The sequence below is a fragment of the Phyllobates terribilis genome, unplaced genomic scaffold, assembly GCF_046119375.1.
Source record: "Phyllobates terribilis strain yellow unplaced genomic scaffold, ASM4611937v1 Scaffold_9__5_contigs__length_417890890, whole genome shotgun sequence".
Taxonomy (NCBI): domain Eukaryota; kingdom Metazoa; phylum Chordata; class Amphibia; order Anura; family Dendrobatidae; genus Phyllobates; species Phyllobates terribilis.
Genome location: NW_027362769.1, coordinates 4,188,218 through 4,207,281, shown reverse-complemented (window position 1 = coordinate 4,207,281; position 19,064 = coordinate 4,188,218).

The window sequence follows — 19,064 nt, the reverse complement described above, 5'->3', positions numbered from 1 at the left end:
CCTGTCCATGCTTACTGGTCCACGCATCGGGGGTCAGGTGGACCTTGCTACTGATGGCGTTTTGTAGTGCATGTTTAATTTTTCCCTCAACATGCTGTTGCAGGGCAGGGACAGCTTGCCTGCTGAAATAAAAGCGGCTGGGCACGTTGTATTGTGGGACTGCCAATGCCATCAAGTTATGGAAGGTGTCAGTCTCCACCAGCCTGAATGATAGCATTTCAAGGGACAGTAGTTTTGCAATGCCAGCATTTAGAGCCTGTGCTTGGGGGTGGTTTGCCCATGCCTGTGCTAACGATGGCTGTAGACTGGCCTAGGAGTGTGAGGATGACAGGGAACGTGGTGCTGTGGGAGGAATGACACTGTGTCTCTGTAGAACAGTGCCAGAGGTTCTTCCATGGCGATCTTGTGAGGAAGCCGAACCAGCTGTGTGTGAGCTGGAGGAAGAGGCTACAACACGAGCTGAAGAGGTGGTAGGTGGCGCTGTAGGTTGGCCTAGGTCTTCAGTGTGTCTTTGTAACTCCACCACATGCTTGGTCCACACATGTTTCCACATATTTGTGGTATTGAGGTTGCTGACACTTTTCCCACTTTTCACTTTCTGATTACACAGCTTGCATTTGACAAAGCAAATGTCATCTGCAACTGTGTCAAAAAAGGACTAGGCACTGCACGTCTTCGGAGCGCCCGTTTTGGGTTTTGGAAGATGCATGCTCCTAATGGGTGCCGAACTGGAGGCTACAGGCAACCAAGTCTGCCCCCACCCTCTCCCTCCTTTTTGGGCTGTTCGGGGAATCTCTTCCTCAGAGCTGCTCCCACCACCTTCCTGAACCTCACGCCATGATGAGTCAAGGACCTCATCATCTACACTACCCTCTTCAAACAACTGCTTCTCCTGGGTAGTCTAGAGAGCACAGTACGCACCAGAAAGTGGCACCTGAGTCTCATCATCAGATGCGTACTGAGGTGTGCTGACTATAGGCACTGGCCCACCCGCCTATTCAGATTCAGAGAGACAAAGCAGTTCCGCATCACTGCATACTACCTCTTCTTCAAATTCTAGAATTCTGCTTGGCTGGCCCCCTCTTTTCAAGCCAAGAGATTCAGAGAACAGAAGTAGAGATGGTTCCTGTCCAGGGCTCTCTGACTGCCTGGGCAATTTGGCAGGTGGTGAAGAGACAGATGGGTGCTCTTCAGTGCTCAGGACCTGAGAGGATCTGGAACTAATTGAAGCCGATGCGTTAGCTGTCATCCATCCGAGAACGGCTTCAATTTGGTCCTCCCGCAGCAGTGGGGTAAGGTGAGCTCCTACAAAGCTGCGCATAAAGGACTGTTCCCTGGTAAAACTGGGGGATGCTGAGTCACTGGTGCCCGCAGCAGGCACAGAATCCCCACGTCCTCTCCCTGCAGAAACTCCATGCCCACGCCCACAAGCCTTACTCCCTGCCTTCTTCATCTTGTTAGACTGATAAAGATAGGCAGAAAAGTACTAAGGGCTTAGTGAGCTTATTCCTGAACAGCTGCTAACAGGTATAAAAAACACTAATTTTATAAAGTGTGGACTAGACTTTAATATGAGCTAATGTGGCCTACACAACTGTAAAGTGGCGTGCTTGGTGAACTTTATTTACGTTTTTTTTTCACAAAAAGACACTGGATGTGCCCAAAGATGTAAAACCGATAGTATCACAAACTTTTTGTAGCTATTACTATGCAGGAAGGTAACCTACAATGCAATAGATGGGGCTACAAAAAATAGGCTAATACTAATCTGGCTGGGGCTGCAGGGCACAAGGCTGCAGAAAGGCTCCTCTATCTACTCCTATATAGTTTGTTTGCAAGCAATCTAGCTGGATAAGGATGGAACCACACTGATAGGAGAAATCAGGAAACATGAGCAGCACTAATGCAAAAAAGGACAATGTATGAGGCAGTGACGCATGCTGAGCAGACTACAACCGGACGTGGCTGCAGAACACACTACAGCATGAGCTGCACTCACACACAGAGACCTCGCAGACAGCCGTGAACAGTGCAGAGAACTGTGCACTAGCACTGCAAGGCAAAAGAAAGCTTCTCTATCTACTCCTATATAGTGTGTTTGGAAGCAATCTAGCTGGATACGGATGGAACCATACTAATAGGAGAAATCAGGAAAAATGAGCAGCACTAATGCAAAAAAGGACAATGTATGAGGCAGTGACGCACGCTGAGCGGACTACAACCGGACGTTGCTGCAGAACACACTACAGCGTGAGCTGCACTCACACACACAGACCTCGCAGACAGCCGTGAACAGTGCAGAGAACTGTGCACTAAGCGCTGCAAGGCAAAAGAAAGCTTCTCTATCTACTCCTATATAGTGTGTTTGGAAGCAATCTAGCTGGATACGGATGGAACCACACTAATAGGAGAAATCAGGAAAAATGAGCAGCACTAATGCAAAAAAGGACAATGTATGAGGCAGTGACGCACGCTGAGCGGACTACAACCGGACGTTGCTGCAGAACACACTACAGCGTGAGCTGCACTCACACACACAGACCTCGCAGACAGCCGTGAACAGTGCAGAGAACTGTGCACTAGCGCTGCAAGGCAAAAGAAAGCTTCTCTATCTACTCCTATATAGTGTGTTTGGAAGCAATCTAGCTGGATACGGATGGAACCACACTAATAGGAGAAATCAGGAAAAAATGAGCAGCACTAATGCAAAAAAGGACAATGTATGAAGCAGTGACGCACGCTGAGCAGACTACAACCGGACGTGGCTGCAGAACACACTACAGCGTGAGCTGCATTCACATACAGAGACCTCACAGACAGCCATGAACAGTGCAGAGAACTGTGCACTAGCGCTGCAAGGCAAAAGAAAGTTTCTCGCACAGCGGTTTATAAAGTAGCCTGGGTAAAGCACAATAAAGCAAATCGCTAGCTCAAACTGTCCCTCAGAACAGCAGCGTCCTGTCCTTAACTGAATTCACAGCAAAGTGAACCCAAAATGGCAGCGGCGACTTTTATAGTGCATCATGACATCATTTCAGCATCCAATCACAGCCATGCCATTAGTTAACATGCCTAATATGCCTAACAGGATGTGCCCACACTTCTTAGGATCCTCATTGGCTGAATAAAATCAAACTGGCTCATTGCATTATGGGAACTTCCGATTCCGGTATTCGATATTTTAAAAGTATCGGAACTCCGATACAGCGAATATCGGTCGATACCCGATATTTCAGTATCGGAATGCTCAACACTAGTGAGGAACCAATATAGGGACGGTAGGGGTAGACAGAGTGATTGCAGAGCAGCCTATGAGGTCTCCACTTCCCCCTTTCCCTAGTGTCTGGGCTCCCTTCCCCTTATCCCTTTAGGTCACACTTTGCCTTTCTTAAACTGTGCGCGACATTATCACCGGCAGTGTACAAAGTGGTCTGTGGAGCACTAGGACAATGATCACTGGGGGGACAGTATTGTGGCTGAAAAATTATTTATTAACCCTCTCCACAACGCGTTTCAATGGCAATACTATCTTCATCAGGTGGTACAGGGGTTTGGACAAGGGAAAACATTTATAGGGACCGCACAACATTGATTGGTTAAAAAACTGACAGAATATTGACATCCTTCCATCACCATTATTCCTCTTTCTCTGAAGAGCATTCCCACTGACTTAAGCATGAGCAATAGTATATGGGACGCACATTCTCTACATTGAATCTATATTCGTCTATAATTACTGGGGACTATTTTGTTGGTATTGCATCTTTTTTTAATCCTTGTTATGGTTACAAAATAATTCAGCTGGGTTCATTATTACTTTTTATCAAGCTTTTCATCAAGCTTTATTAAGTTTTATATGTCTGTAATCTCATGTAGCTGATGTTTGGATTGGCTTCTTATCAGCATTTGGTATAGGGACTCTAGGGTACAAGGTCCCTACAGGGATTTTGTGCTATTTCATATCACAATTGTGCTGCATCATAGTACATATAATTTAAAATTCAGATCATTATGGAATTTTTTAATACAAATCGTGAGTATCATAGGGAGCTTCTTATATCTGAAGTCTTGGGCCTCCCAAACAGTGTTGTATTACCTAATACTGATACCAGTTCTCAATTTTTAAATGAAGTGGAGAAGAAACATATGTCTAAACTCTTCTTAGAGTATGAAAATAAGAGTAAGATTGAGATTATAAATCACATTTACCTCATGCTCCTGAGGCGCTATATACCTGAGAAGCTTGTGCCTAAGGGACTTAGATTATCACAAAAATCATCCTTCCCACAAGATTCCTCATTTGTCAAAGAATGGGATGAACATTTATTCAATTGTTCCTTTGGGATGATGAATCTTCTGATCGCTTAAAGGAACTCTTTGGCTTCAAAAGCCCTAGATGAACTCAAACTCCTCAGAAGTAATTTGGATGTATACTCCCTTTCCCTGGACTTTAGAGAACATGATCTAAATCTTAAATTTAAACTCATTAAATTTGAAGAGGATACTACAAGAAAAAAAGCAGCGAAATTAATACGGGATAGAAAGGAGATGTTTGCAACAGATGAAACCATGGATATTACTACCCACCCCATTGCAAGGGCCAGCTAGGGTCACTGCCAATCCTAATTCCATCACCAATGCAAATCTCTCCTTTCCAACATGAGATTTGAATGATAAAAAACACACGTCCCTCAATTCCCTTAAGTCTGACAAACAGAACGTTTTCTATGAACAACATAAAAAAACATTATTGATTGTCCACATGAGACAAAAAATGGAAACAATGATTGAGAATACTAGAAAGGATTTATATAATGGAGCCAATCCAACCACTATACAACCTGCACAATTCAGTTCTGCCCAATTTTAACATCTTTAGATACTGATATAGCAGTCCAAGCAGTTGAAAAAAATATAGTCCAATTTCCATTAGATTTTGGAGTGAGCAATTCACCCATCGTTACATCTACACAAAAAGAGGATTACATTGACCCCATTAATCTGTCTTTATTGACAGTGCATAATAATACAATTTTGCAGACTGAACATTTCGAATTTCAATAGTACCCATAGCAACAAATACAAAAAAAACGGTTTTGTTGATTTCAGATAATGAGCAACTGTTGCCCATTAGCTTGAATCCATTAAAAGAAGATACTCTCATTGAAGATGCCACCTGTGAGAAGGGTCCTAATTCTTCCGATAATGATTTGGATATTGTCGATACCGTTCATTCATCGGTTATTTTGCCTTCTCCTAGGAATGTGTTGTCAACGTTAGATTTGACACCATCTGTACAAGAATCGATAGATACATTTCAATTCTCCATTCCATCGAAAGAGAGTTCAACCAATAATTTGAACTCTAATTTAAAGGATTCAAAGATCACACAGTTTTTTCGGATGGTTCCAGGACGCTACCCAAAAAGATACAGAGAAAACAGGGTTGTAGAGGAGGTAGGAGAAGTTCCTGCAGATCTAATACGGGCATTACCAGATGTATCTCAGAAGAGGACGAAGGCCTACTAAATGATAAAAGTGGAAATACAGGAATTTTTAATCTGTCACATTATGTTTTAACCAAAGATGAAGTCTTATTACCTGAAAGGGGTCTATCTTTTTGTCCTAATTCTTCAATGGATGTTTTTTCCCTTTATCTTGACCTTAATGATTTTTTTAGAAAATTAACTATACAACGACATTTTCTATCAGAAGAGAGGAGTAAAAAATCCATCACTCCATCTCCACAAAACCCTCCATCTACAAGTGAACTAGAAATCGAACCCCTACATGTAGATGTAATTGGACACTCCAAAAAATTCTATCCCTTACACCATAAAGGTTCACACATCAAAACATTCCACCAACTTATTCTAAAATGCATTCGATCTTTTGGGCACCCGAAAATTAGAGATAATTTGAGCCCTGGAGAGAGACGAGCAGTCACTTCTTTTAGGGAGAATAAGAATATTATTATTAAGAATGCGGATAAGGGAGGTGGTATAGTGTTGATGAATAGAGGGTGGTATCTTGGAGAGGCAAGAAGGATGTTGAGTGATCAAGAATATTATGAAACACTTTCCCATGATCCTTCTGTTTCAATTTTTTTTAGATACAAGGAACTTGTGAAAATCGCATGTGCTAGTGGTCTTCTAAATAAAAAAGAAAAAAGTTCTTGGACATAACACAATTTAGGGTCCCCTTCTTCTATTTCCTCCCCAAGATACATAAAAGTCACACTAACCCTCCTGGTCGCCCTATAATCTCGGGCATTGGTTCTATCACCAGGAACCTTTCCCATTATGTTGACCTTTTTCTTCAAAAGTTTGTTCTTAAACTTGACTGTTATCTGAGAGATTCTTCCCAATTGATCAAATTACTAAGATAGTTGCCCCCTATGAACAACTGTCTCCTTTTGACCCTTGATGTCAGTGCTTTGTATAGCAACATATCTTATGACTTGGGGTTGAAAGCAGTCGACCAATACTTGATGACCGATAATAACATTCCAACAGAGCAAAAGAATTTTCTTAAGATGTCCATTATATTCATTTTGAATAATAACATGTTCACATTTTAGGGTTCGGTATACCGCCAAACAAAGGGCTGTGCGATGGGGACGAGATTTACCCCTAGTTACGCCAACTTGTTCATGGGGGCATTTGAGTCCGTCTTCATCGCACAGTCCCCCATGGCGGCGGACCATGTGGTGTTCTACCGCCGTTATATAGATGATCTGTTTTTTTGTGGAGGGGAACAAGAGAGGGTGCACTCAAATTTGTTGATGAGTTGAATTCTAATTGGGGCTTATCTTTTACAGCCACTATTTCAGATACTGCCCTCCAGTATCTGGACTTAATGGTACAATTTGACACCATGGGGAGATTGTTCACATCAACCTTTTTCAAGCCGGTGGATGTCAACAGTTATCTGAGATTTGACAGTGGACATCTCCCAAAATGGATCACAAATGTCCCCTACGGCCAATATTGGAGGGTTTGAAAAAACTGTACTAGGGATTCCGAATTTTTAGCAGAATCAAAAATATAGAGGAAACTGTTTATACGAAAAGGTTACCCGAAGAGACTGCTAAATTATGCTTTTTCCAGGACAAGAATCCTGACCCAAGACACCTGTATTGATAAAATAGAATCCTCTACTGATAAAAGCAAAGCAGTCTCTGAGTTGACTAAGTGGAGCATGGTTACTATGTTCAATCATTCTAGAGTTACCGTTCAGAACCTTTTAAACAACTTTTGGTTCATTTTGAAAAGGGATCCAATATTAGGGCGGCACATACCCAGTAGACCAAGAATCATTTACAGAAAAAATAAAAATTTGCGAAGTTTTATTGCAACCAGTAATATATCCTTGAAGCCAAAAATGCAGAAATCATATGATAACTCTCGTCTGGGTTGTTACTCTTGCAATACGCCAAAATGTTTATGTTGTAATAGCATTCAAAATGGTGTTCAAAAGATGTTTTCATCGCAAACCAGAGGCGAAACTTTTACCATTAGACATGTTGTGAATTGTCAATCAACACATGTAGTCTACTTATTGGAATGTACATGTGGCCTTCAATATGTGGGCCACACGATACAAACCATGCATGCTCGCCTTAATAAACATAGACATAATATACAAATAGGGTATCTAAACACTTTAATGCTGTTCATCAGAAAGATCTAAAATTCATGAGGCTCACCATTATTGATCATGTGGGAGATACCGTCCCAGATCTGTTGGCCAGCTTGATGAACAGGGAGAGTTTCTGGATTTTTAAATTGGGCACTCTAGCCCCTCAAAGTTTGTTTTTTCTTGTCCAGTCCCCTGTACCACCTGATGAAGATAGTATTGCTATCGAAATGCATTGTGGAGAGGGCTAATAAATAATTTTTCAGCCCCAATACTGTCATTGTCCTAGCGCTCCACAGACCGCTTTCTACCTTGTGCACATGTTCTATTTCCCCCTTTTAAGGGTAAGCTGCAGGAGCAGCCCTTGGTTTGATCATACCCCCCTTCTGGATCCAATTGAGGACCTGCGGTATCAGAGCCACGTCTCCTAACCTAGAGGACCTGCGGTGACGCACAGTCGGCTTCCAGTCACGTGGTCCGGGACTGGAATGTGGAAGTACCAGTGACGGACGGCAGTCTGCAGCACACCTAGCGAGCAACAGTCCCTTACACTAAGGCATTCACTGGAGTTGTGCAGGGGTGCACAACCCCCCTAGGTGAGAGGACAATTGGCCCCCCATGTTTATTTACTTATTCACTGGGTTCTTCACATAGTGCGCTCTTTCTCTTTTTGTTTTATAATATCACCGGCCGTGCACTTTTAGAGAAAAAAACTGACACTTGGGTTTAATTGTGTGTTTGTTTGCTTTTTTCAGGTGTGTGTGTTTTTTTCCTTTCTCTCTTGGTATGGGTTCAGATTCAGAGCTCGTAGAGCTCTGCTGTGAGGTTCAGCAACAGCATCAGCAGCTACAGGTCGCTAATGTGGAGGTCTCTGCAGGTAGGCCTGTCCCGCCTGAAGGTAATAGGAAAGACGATGATCCAGCTCCACAGACTCCAAAAGTAAAAACAAATGTCTTTTATTTAGATTTTTTTTTAAAAAAAATATCCAAATGGCAATAATGTAACTCCAGCTAGCAGAAAAACAATAATGAAAGGGAAACACAGGGGCACCAAGTAGGGGTGCACTACCTGATGCATTTCGAGCGAAGACTGCTCTTAAACTTGGTATGAATAAGTGTCAGACATAAGGGGAGGATCCCTTCTGTATTTTCATGACTTTGAAAATTGTACATTCACACTGAAGGCATCAAAACTATGAATTAACACATGTGGAATTATATACTTAACAAAAAAGTGTCAAACAACCGAAAATATGTCTTATATTCTAGGTTCTTCAAAGTAGCCACCTTTTACTCTGATGACTGCTTTGCACACTCTTGGCATTCTCTTTATGAGCTTCAAGAGGTAGTAACCGGAAATGGTTTTCACTTCACAGGTGTGCCCTGTCAGGTTTATTAAGTGGGATTTCTTGCCTTATAAATGGGGTTGGGACCATCAGTTGTGCTGTGCAGAAGTCTGGTGGATACACAGCTGATCGTCCTACTAAATAGACTGTTAGAATTTTTATTATGGCAAGAAAAAAGCAGCTAAGTAAAGAAAAACGAGTGGCCATCATTACTTTAAGAAACGAAGGTCAGTAAGTCCGAAAAATTGGGCAAACTTTGAAAGTGTCCCCAAGTGCAGTTGCAAAAACCATCAAGCGCTACAAAGAAACTGGCTCACATGAGGACAGCCCCAGGAAAGGAAGACCAAGAGTCACCTCTGCTTCTAAGGATAAGTTTATCCGAGTCACCAGCCTCAGAAATCGCAGGTTAACAGCAGCTCAGATTAGAGACCAGGTCGATGCCACACAGAGTTCTAGCAGCAGACACATCTCTACAACAACTGTTAAGAGGAGAGTTTGTGCAGCAGGCCTTCATGGTAAAATAGCTGCTAGGAAACCACTGCTAAGGACAGGCAACAAGCAGAAGAGACTTGTTTGGGCTAAAGAACACAAGGAATGGACATTAGACCAGTGGAAATCTGTGCTTTGGTCTGATGAGTCCAAATTTGAGATCTTTGGTTCCAACTACCGTGTCTTTGTGCGACGCAGAAAAGGTGAACGGATGGACTCTACATGCCTGGTTCCCACCGTGAAGTATGGAGGAGGAGGTGTGATGGTGTGGGGGTGCTTTGCTGGTGACACTGTTGGGGATTTATTCAAAATTGAAGGCATACTGAACCAGCATGGCTACCACAGCATCTTGCAGAGGCAAGATGGACCATCATTTATTTTTTGAACAGGACAATGACCCCAAACACACCTCCAGGCTGTGTAAGGGCTATTTGACCAAGAAGGAGAGTGATGGGGTGCTACGCCAGATGACCTGGCCTCCACAGTCACCAGACCTGAACCCAATCAAGATGGTTTGGGGTGAGCTGGACCGCAGAGTGAAGGCAAAAGGGCCAACAAGTGCTAAGCATCTCTGGGAACTCCTTCAAGATTGTTGGAAGACCATTTCCGGTGACTACCTCTTGAAGCTCATCAAGAGAATGCCAAGAGTGTGCAAAGCAGTCATCAAAGCAAAAGGTGGCTACTTTGAAGAACCTAGAATATAAGACATATTTTCAGTTGTTTCACACTTTTTTGTTAAGTATATAATTCCATATGTGTTAATTCATAGTTTTGATGCCTTCAGTGTGAATGTACAATTTTCAAAGTCATGAAAATACAGAAAAATCTTCAAATGAGAAAGTGTGTCCAAACTTTTGGTCTGTACTGTACTTTAGAATTATTTTTGTCCGTAAATGTTAATTTTTTTGATGAAACCAGACTTGATTTGCAGTTGGTAAAACTGCACTTATGGTATCCACTAGTTGATAGCCAGTTACCAGTCGTTTTAATGGACTTTGCTCTGTATAAACTTGGAGAGATTTTGTTGCCTATTGTTGGTGCTCTACGTGGAACTACCCTAATTCAGCCCTTTAATATTACATCCATAATTGAATCCTCTCTCAAAATATCTGTTGCGTTTTACTATATTAAATATTGCAGAAAAGTGTGTATTGTGGGTGAGAACTAATGTTGGAATATTAGAGCTGGTGTTATTGTGGTGGTTCCTTTTAGTAATGGGATTCCTTCTAGATTTACTATCTACTATTTTTCTTGCTCTATCTAAGGTCCATTTTGGATAATTTCTACATGATAGTCTAGAATTAATGGTAGTACATTCTTTAGAAAAGGAAATGGAATCACTACAATTCCTTCTAGCTCTAGTAATTTCTCCTACTGGAATGGCTTTTAGGACATGGGGTGGGTGAAAGCTTTGCTTATGCAAAATTGCATTCCCTGATTTGGGTTTCCTGAACGTTTTAGAAGTGATCAGTTCATTATTTTGGCTGTTTAGTTCTAAGTCCAAAAAAGTAATATAATTACGGTTGATGGTGTATGTAAATCGTAAATTAAATTCATTACTGTTCAAATACGATATAAATTCTGGAATGTCATCCATGTTGCCCCCCCAAACCATTAAAATATCATCAATAAATCTTGAATAGTAAATGAGGGATGTACAAAAAGGGTTATGGGCACTGTACACATAGCATTCCTCCCATCAAGCCATAACAAGATTAGCAACCGAAGGGGAAAATTTAGCCCCCATACAAGCTCCACCAGTTTGGAGAAAAAAATTTCCATTGAACATAAAATAATTGTGTGTTAATAGAAAAGATAAAACTGTTTTAATGAACGATTGTAATTCATGGGAGTAAGAACTGTACTTGAGCATATGGTGCTCTATAGCAGAGATTGCTATGTGGTGAGGAATGCTAGTGTAAAGTGCCGTGATGTCACAAGTAAGCCATGACCATGAATGTGACCAGGTAACAATATCAAATAAATTAAGGACGTCGCATGAGTCTTCAAGATGACCTGGAATACAAGTGGCTGTAAAGCAGAATCCAACCATTGACCCAATCTTTCTCCCAGCGAGCCAATTCCAGAAATAATTGGGTGCATGGGTGGTGGTCATTCATTCTTGTGAGTCTTAGGTAGGGCATGTAAGATGGGAATAGTTGGAGAATCCACAATGAGAAATTCTGATTCATTTTTAGTGAAGAAGCCCAAAGAAAAGCCCTCTCGTACTAATTTGATGAGGTTTTCTTGAAAAAATGCCGTCGGGTCATTGGAAAGAATGGTATATATATTATGGTCTTGCAACATGTTATTAATTGAAAGAACATAATCCTCACTATTCAAGACCACCACTGATCCGCCCTTGTCCGACATCTTGATCACAATGTCTGTTCTTTTGGAAAGATTGTCTAAGGCAAGTTTTTCAATTCTAGACAAATTGCACTTTCCTCTATGAATTTGCATGGATTCCTGCTGTAATGTTTCCAAGTCACGTTCTATATTTTCTTGGAATTTTCTTGTTTTTACTATTGGGAGTCTGTGGAGCTGGATCATCATCTTTCCTATTACCTGTCTACTGAGCGCAAGCAGCACTGATTACGAATCCCGGAGACACCCAGCTGGTTCATGGAGGTGAGCTGTTTTGGTTTTTTTTTCTCTTTCCATATCTGTCCAGCCTGAACCCAAGGTTGCCCTCCCGGACAGGTTTTCAGGAGGTAGGGACAAGTTTTTTGTATTCAAAGAGTCCTGTAAACTGTATTTTAAACTTTGTCCTTACTCCTCTGGAAATGAGGAGCAACAGGTTGGAATTGTGATTTCTCTACTGCAAGGAGATCCTCAATCGTGGGCATTTTCTTTACCGCAGGATTTGTTTTTTTCCAGTCTGTAGAGGGATTTTTCGGCGCTCTGGCCCTCATCTATGATGACCCTGACTGAGTCGCCTTAGCTGAGTCTAGGCTATGTCGCCTTTAGCAGGGGAATCGGTCAGTGGAAACATACAGTTCTGAATTCCTTAGATAGGCAACAGATTCTAAATGGAATGACTCATAGTCTTGCTTGCTGTACTTTAGCTAAACCTATTTCCATCTTCGCCATTGACTTGGCGCCAGTTGCACAGAAAGCATTTACTCACATTGTACATAAGGTAAAACTGACGGTGGGGTAGGTTCGTTGTGAAATAATCCCTTGCTATGTCCTGGACAGTCATCCCACCCCAATTGTTTTGGGTCTTCCCTGGCTAGTGAAACACAATCCATTGATGGATTGGCAAGCCAGGGAGATTATTGAATGGGGAGATTACTGCCATGAGAACTGTTTAGAAATTTCCCTTGCTGCTGTCGCTACGGAAATATTACCTGCTTTTCTGTCTGGTTTTGAGGACAATTTTTCTGAGAGGGGGTGTCAGGATTTGCCTCCTCATCGTGCATATGACTGTCCTATTAACCTGACTCCTGGAGCTAAACTACCAAAGTCCATACTGTATAATCTTTCTGACCCTGAGAGACAAGCCATGAAGGATTTCACTGCGGAAAATCTGGAGAAGGGACACATTAGGCCCTCATCTTCACCTGTGGTGGCAGGGTTCTTCTTTGTGAAGAAAAAAGATGGCGGTCTACGTCCCTGTTTAGATTTCTGGGAATTAAATCAAATTACCATCCGAGATCCATACCCTCTTCCTCTGATTCCTGATTTGTTCAGCCGGGTTGTAGGAGCTAAGGTATTCTCCAAGTTGGATTTAAGGGCAGCCTACAATCTGGTTAGAATCAGAGAAGGGGACAAATGGAAAATAACATTCAATACCCCTGAAGGGCATTTCGAGATTCTGGTTATGCCTTTCAGTTTGACCAATGCACCTGTGGTATTCCAGCATTTCATAAATTATATTTTCCATCATTTGGTGGGGAGGTTTGTAGTGGTCTATCTGGACGATATTTTGGTTTACTCACCTGATTTTGAGACACATCGGGGGCATGTTAAACAGGTGCTCCAGATATTAAGGGATAACAAACTTTATGCCAAACTGGAAAAATGTGTTTTCGTCATTCATGAGGTGCAGTTTTTGGGGTAATTGTTGTCATCTTCTGGTTTTCAGATGGATCCGGAGAAGATCCATGCAGTCCTTGATTGGGACCGTCCCAAGAATCTGAAGGCTTTACAATGTTTTCTTGGCTTTACTAATTTTTACCGGAAATTCATCCAAAATTACTCAATAATTGTGAAACACCTTACTGACATAACTAGCAAGGGTTTTGATTTTTCCAAATGGTCGGATGCCTTCATCCAGGGTTTTTCTTCCTTAAAGAATTATTTTGTCACTTCATCTATAATCAGTCAACTCGATGTTTCCCAACCCATTATTGTGGAAGTTGTTGCATCGGATGTGGGAGTTAGGGCTGTGTTGTCTCACGGTCTTTCCCCTGGTAAATGGCGTTCATGCGCCTTCTTTTCTAAAAAGTTGTCTTCGGCTGAGAGAAATTATGACGTGGCTAATAGGGAACTTCTGGGGATCAAATTGGCTTTGAAGAATGGCGACATTGGTTGGAGGGGGCTGTCCATCCTATTACTGTTATTACTAACCATAAGAACCTGTCATATCTTCAGTCAGCTAAATGTCTCAACCCTAGGCAAGCCAGATGGTCCCTGTTTTGTTTACTAGGTTCAATTTTGTTGTCACTTTTCGTCCAGAGGTCAAAAATGTCAAGGCTGATACTTTGTCCTAGAGCTTCCCTGGTGGCGGTGACCATATGATTCCTGCCCCAATACTACAAAAGGGGGTAGTCATTTTGGCATTATATCCTGAACTGGAGGGTAAGGTGTTGGAGGCTCAGGGGGACGCCCCTGCCTCCTGTCCTTCAGGAAGGTTATTTGTACCATCTAATCTGCGCCGCAAAGTAATTAAGGAACATCATAACTCTGTGCTGGCAGGTCATCCAGGTGGTAAGGCAACCGCGGACATCCTCTCTGATCGTTTTTGGCGGCTGGGGTTGCATAGGATTGTGATTGAATATGTATCTGCTTGTAGTATTTGCGCTCGTTCTAAGGTTTTGCATACCCGTCCGTCTGGTACTCTTCTTCCGCTACCTATCCCTAGTAGGCCATGGACACACTTGTTCATGGATTTTATTACTGACCTACCAGTTTCTGCAGGCAAAACGGTGGTTTTGGTAGTTGTAGATAGGTTTAGTAAAATGATTCACTTTGTCGCATTACCTGCACTCCCAAATGCCAAGACACTTGCTCAGGTGTTCATAAATGAAATCATGAAGCTTTACGGGGTTCCCTCCGATGTGGTGTCAGATTGGGGGATCCAGTTTGTTTCCAAGTTATGGAAGGCATTCTGTTCTCGACTGGGGGTGCAGCTGTCCTTTTCCTCTGCCTTCCACCCTCAGTCGAATGAACAGACAAAGTTTGTCAATCAGAATTTGGAGACCTACCTCACATGTTTCGTCTCCAAATATCAGGAGGATTCGGCATCCTACTTACTGCTGCAGAATTTGCCATTAATAATCATCATCAAGAATCCACTGGTCACCGTTCTTTGGTGCATATGGTACCACCCACAGTTTGGTACCTGGGGAGGAGCTTCGGGAGTTCCTGAGGAGGAACGTTTTGCTTCATTGCTCTCCTTGGTGTGGCTGGGGATCCTGAGTAATTTAAAGATCATGGGAGACAGGTATAAACGTATGGCTGACAGAAAAAGCTTGACAGGTCCGGACATGAATGTGAATGACTTTGTGTGGTTGTCTACTAGAAATATCAAGGTGAAGGTCTCTTCTTGGAATCTGGGACCCAGGTTTATTAGTCCCTATAAAATAACCGCCGTCATTAACCCAGCAGCGTTTCATCTTGAGCTTCTTCAGGACTTTAAGGTCCACAATGTTTTCCACAGGTCCTTACTCAAGAAATATGTGGAACCTCTTGAGTAGTGTTGAGCGAGCATGCTCGACACTGCTCGGTACTCGCCCGAGCATCTCACTACTCGGGATGTTCGGTGAGCACAGAGCATTTCCAGGTTACTCGGGCGGGAGCTCGGGTCTCCGCCCTGCACGTTTGGCGCTCTTTACAGAGCCAATGAACATGCAGGGATTGCCAGACAGTCACTGGAATGCCGCAGCCATGTTGTTTGTGGGCATTACAGTGATTGGCTGGCCGCACAGCATCACCTCGAGTATTTAAAACCGGGCGCCGCCATCTTGGACACAGTCGCTCAGGATCAGACAGTGTAGGGTCAGTGCTGCTGAGCCAGGGAGAGATTTATACTCTGAAATAGTTAGTGTAGGGTCTCTAAAGCCTGCCAAATCAAAGAAACAGTCCTTCTCAGGACTAATATTCATCCCAGATATCAGGCAGGCAGGCTGTATAGGAGACGCAGTGGTTATACCAGCAAACGCTGCATTACAGTCCTGTGTGCTCCTGTTGGTCAAATTGCGAGACTTATCACCCTGGTCTCAGGGGCCAGCAAAATTTTTTTTTTTTTTCATCTAAATCCTGTATTTTTTTTTTTCCTCAGTCAGACTGTCCAAATAAGCGTCTTATTAACCTTTTGGTATTCCCCCCCAAAAATAAAAATTGAGTGTATCTGTGACTGTTCAGACACCAATATATCTGTTTAAAAGAGTCTGGTGTAGGCCAGAAAAATATAACTGTGGTTTTGCAGTTCCAAGGTTCAAATCTCTGTATTATCCAGCTTTTGGTATTTTTTCCGTAAAGAAAAACAGTAACAGTGTCTCCCTGATTCTTCAGACACAAATATATCTGTTTGAAAGATTCTGGTGTAGGCCAGAAAAATATAACTGTGGTTTTGCAGTTCCACGGGTCAAATCTCTGTATTATCCTGTTTTTGGCATTTTTTGCCATAAAGAAAAACAGTAATAGTGTCTCTCTGATTGTTCAGACACAAATATATCTGTTTGAAAGATTCTGGTGTAGGCCATAAAAATATAACTGTGGTTTTACAGTTCCACGTTTCAAATCTCTGTATTATCCAGCTTTTTGCATGTTTTACATAAAAAAAAAAAAAAGTGTCTCCCTGTCTGTTCAGTCACAAATATATCTGTTTAAAAGATTCTGGTGTAGGCCAGAGAAATAGAACTGTGGTTTTCCTCTTCCACGGTTCTAATCTCCTTTTTATTACCCTTTTTCCATTGATAGTGCGAGTGTAAGCTATTTTATTTCATTTACAATGGGCAAGGTGTGTGGCAAGGGACGTGGAACTGGACGTTCTGGTGATGGTGTGTGTAGAGGACGGGGTCGTGGCCAAGGTGAAAATGTGCCACAACCAACAGCCACATCTTCTCGCTCCCACTTCTTGACCGAATTACTAGGGAACCACACTACAACACCATTATTGCGAACTGATCAGGTTATTAATTGGATAGCAGATAATACTTCCAGTTAACTGGGCACCACCACCTCTGGTCTGTCTTCCACACGGTCAAGTTTTAGTAGCCGTGAGTCTCAACCGCATACTCCTCCTCACCCTGATGCTCCTTCCTCCCGCCATGCCGAGTGTCGTCAGACAGCAACTGATCTCACACTTGGACACTCTGAAGAGCTGTTCACTGGTCCATTTCCATATTTGTGCCCCTCGCCTGCTCCGCTTGAAGTGGTGGAAGAGGAGATCCCATGTAGCGATGCCCAAATATTTGAACAGCTATGGCCAGAGGAAGTCGACGCTGGAAATTTGTCACAAGAGGTGGACAATGACGAGACACAATTGCCACGAAGTGAGGAGGAGGATCGTGGTGCGCAAGTGGAAGAGGAGGAGGTGGTGGATAATCTAGTAACTGACCCAACGTGGCAGGAGGCCACGCAGAGTGAGGCCAGAAGCACACGGGGGAGGGAGGCAGAGTACCCCAACAGGCAGGAAGAAGCAGTGTGGAGGCCGCACACAGAAGGCGGGCAACAGTTCACCGTAACACCAACACGAGGGACGTTGCCAGTACAACCGGTAAGTCTTCCAGAGTCTGGAATTTTTTTAAAGACTCTGCTGATAACCCCAAAAAGGCCATTTGTACCACCTGCCATGCCAGCATCAGCAGGGGTGACAAAACTACCAGCCTGACTTCCACCAGCATGAACAGGCACATGGCAGCAAAGCACCTGACTTTGTGGGGCGAACCCCAGGGTCCACGACCAGTGTCAGCGGGTGTCACCACTGCTTCTTCCGCTGTTGTGCGTGTAATAGAACCCCCTGTTGTGCGTGCAAGGCAATCCCCTGTCCATACTGCATGCAAAGATGCCCTCTCCTCTGTGTTCATTTGTTATGGCAGTTTCTCAAGAAACATCATCAACGTCCACGTCCACGTCCCACTGCAGCGATCAATTGTTCATATCCCAGAACTTTGAACGAAAGCGCAAATTCACAGCCAAAGCCCCATAGGCCACAGTCCTAAATTCACACATTTCACGACTGCTTACGTTGGAAATGCTGCCTTTTAGGCTGGTGGAGACGGAATCCTTCCGCAACCTTATGGCGGTGGCCGTCCCTCGGTACTCGGTCCCCAGCCGACACTATTTTGCCCGGTGTGCCATCCAAGCACTACACAAGCACGTGTCCCAAAACATCTGCCATGCCCTCAACAACGCAGTTACTGGGAGTGTCCACCTGACAACGGACACGTGGACAAGTGCTTGTGGCCAGGGATGGTACATCTCCCTGATGGCACACTGGGTAAACATAGTGGAAGCCGGGACCCAGACGGAACACATCCTCCCCACACCGAGGATTGTGGGCCCTATGTCAGTCACAGTTGCACCCACAGTGTACAGCTCCTGCACCTCATCCTCCTCCTCCTCATGTACAGGCTCCATCTCAGATATCACCACATCAGTTACAAGCTGGAAGCACTGCAGTACTGCCTCAGCCAAGCGGCAACAGGCTGTGCTGAAACTCATAAGCTTAGGTGATAAACCTCACACTGCTTGTGAGTTGTGGACAGCTGTGAAAGAGCAGGCAGATCTGTGGCTGAGATCGCTGAACCTACATCCAGGCATGGTCGTGTGTGACAATGGACGTAATCTGGTAGCGGCTCAGAGGCGAGGCGAGATCACACATGTACCATGCCTGGCTCATGTGCTTAACCTCGTGGTTCAGCGGTTTCTTAAATCGTACCCCGAGTTGCCAGATCTGCTCGTCAAAGTACGCCGCCTGTCAGCTCATTTTCGCAAGTCGGCTACAGCTTCCGCCGCCCTTGCTGTGTTGCAGCAGCGTTTGCAGCTTCCGGCACACCAACTGGTGTGTGATGTCCCCACATGTTGGAACTCTACCCTCCACATGTTGTAAAGGATTTGTGAGCAGAAGAGAGCAGTTGTGGAGTACCAGCTGCAACAAGGCCGTCGATATTCAGGTCAGACTCCACACATAAGACCTCAGGAGTGGACCTGGATGTCTGACATATGTACCATCCTGTCAAACATTGAGGAGTCCACCAAGATGGTGAGTGGCGATGACGCGATCATTAGCGTCAGCATCCCACTTGTCTGTCTTTTGCAACGTTCTCTGCAGAGAATTAAAGAGGAGGCATTGCAGCCACAGTATGATGAGATGGATCAAGAAGCCGTAGCGGGCGATTACACACAGCCCAGCCTCATCT